This window comes from Colobus angolensis, unplaced genomic scaffold, assembly GCF_000951035.1.
Source record: "Colobus angolensis palliatus isolate OR3802 unplaced genomic scaffold, Cang.pa_1.0 Scaffold50, whole genome shotgun sequence".
Lineage (NCBI taxonomy): Eukaryota > Metazoa > Chordata > Mammalia > Primates > Cercopithecidae > Colobus > Colobus angolensis.
Window position 1 is genome coordinate 3,901,699 of NW_012118488.1, and position 1,974 is coordinate 3,903,672.

Sequence of the window (1,974 nt, forward strand, 5' to 3'; positions counted from 1 at the left end):
GCTCACTGCAGCCTCTGCCTCCTGGGTTCAAGCAGTCCTCCTGCCTCAGCCCCTGATTAGCTGGGATTACAGGCCCCCGCCACCACGCCCGGCTAATTTTTGTATTTAGTAGAGACAGGGTTTCATCATGTTGGTCAGACTGGTCTTGAACTCCCGACCTCAAGTGATCTGCCTGCCTCGGCCTCCCAAAGTGCTGGGATTACGGGCATGAGCACCCGGCTTGACCATTATTACTGTTACTGTTATCGGCATTGGGTGAGGCAGTGGGCTGTAAAGGAAGAGTAAGACGCTGATCCTTTAGCATCTCACAGTTCAGGCACAGAGACCTCTGGTTGGCAGATAAGCTACGTTTGGTTTGACATGTGCCAGCATAGCGGTGGGAGCAAGGGAAAGGCACGTCCTCCTTCCCAGTGCACCCCTACCCTTGTCCCAGGATAGGCTGTTGCCTCTGCTGGACTTCCCTTTCCCCCTGGTGAACTCCCATTCATTCTTAAACATCCAGCTTAATATTCACCTCTTACATAGAATTCTTCTCTCTCTATTCCTGTCTCCAGCAAGAAATAATTGGCTCCTTTTGCCAACATCTCCCACTTGGATCTCTATGGCTTCCCACAGGCCTCTGTGCGAGGTTGTGCAGGTTGTGTCCTGCACAAGGCTGGCTGCGGAGGGGGCCAGTGGAGGTGAAGGCAACCCCAGCTCTGCTCACCGATGGCTCTGGCGCTGCTCAGGGTGTTCACCCCTGGAAGCAGCAGCTTGGCTCCAGTTGTCCCAAAAGGGACAGCTGGGCTGAGGGCATCTCTGCTAGTCAGCCATGTGGTTGTTGACTATGCCACCAGCTCTCTGAGAGTAGGGCTGTGATAGATGTGTGCTTGGCATACAGTAGGTCCTTAATAAACCTGCACTCCCCCTGAATCCAGGCCAGCCAAGTCAGAGATGAATAAGAGTAAGTATGGAGTGTTTGAGGGAGGACTCCCCCTCTACTCCAACCCACTTTCAGGAATCTTTTTGGTGGATTCTAAACTGGAAGGCTTCAGGATCCCTGAATTTGCTAAAATGCAGCTTCCCCAGCTTAACCTAATTCCCAGGCAGCCAGTCCTGGCTTGTGGGTTGCTCTCAACTCTGCAGGGAGGTAGTCCCCCAGCCTCTCCCTGAGCACCCCCAAGCGCAGGACGCCTAAAGCCTCACACTCCCATTTGGGGTTTTCCGTTGTCATTAACAGGTTCTTCCTTAGAGGAAACAGAATGTTGCTTTTCATCCCCCTGGTTTCACAGGTGTGGAAACTGAGGCAGACTGGGCTTGCCGTAGGATACACTGAGAATTCATTGGCAAACTAACTTGGACCCCCCAGCCAGCTCCTTCCCACCTTCCAGTGGGGCATTACCCACAGGGCTTCAGGCAGAATCACAGCCTGGGCCTCTGGACAGGGGAGATGGCCTTCCATTCTCCCGATGCAGATGGGATGACCTTAGTCTCTACTGAGTGTCTGAGCCTCAGTTTCTCCATTTGCAAATTGAAGCTGGCCCTTGTAGTGTGTAGTAAAGATTTCATGAATTCCTGCCGGTAAAACGTTCAGCAGAGTCCCTGGCACACAGCACGCGTGCAGTTAACCCTAACTTAATTGCTGTGGTGGTGATGATGATGACGATGATGATGATTTTATTCCTTCGAAGGAGCGCTGGTCTCCTGGCCCCCTCTCCGGCTCCCGACCTCGCCAGCGCCAGAGCCATCCTGCATGATCCCGACCTCGCCAGCGCCAGAGCCGTCCTGCATGAGGCAGGATGTGGTGGGCGCACAGCAGAGACGAGGCGGGGGGCACGGAGCAGAAAGGAGAGGGCGACGGGAAAAAGGCAGAGAAAACCCAAAAGGTCCGGAAGGCTGGGAGGGAGGCAGGGCACAGGCTGGAAACCGCGACTATTTGCAGTGTCGCCCTCGGGCTGCGGTCAGGCTGGCGCTGGCAGTCCTGGCGGCCGAGCC

The 1,974-nt window shown here is 54.9% G+C and overlaps 1 pseudogene across 1 annotated transcript in view; it reads right to left on the reverse strand.

The window, feature by feature from the left end:
- Positions 1-1,727, reverse strand: part of LOC105524660 — a 3,095-nt pseudogene extending 1,368 nt beyond the window's left edge. Inside the window, exons 1-2 of the transcript XR_001003795.1 lie at positions 1,615-1,727; positions 707-798 (exon numbers count right to left, since the gene is read on the reverse strand). The product of XR_001003795.1 is annotated as an L-lactate dehydrogenase B chain pseudogene (transcript). The remainder of the gene's footprint in view (positions 1-706; positions 799-1,614) is intronic.
- Between the last annotated feature and the right edge of the window lie 247 nt (positions 1,728-1,974).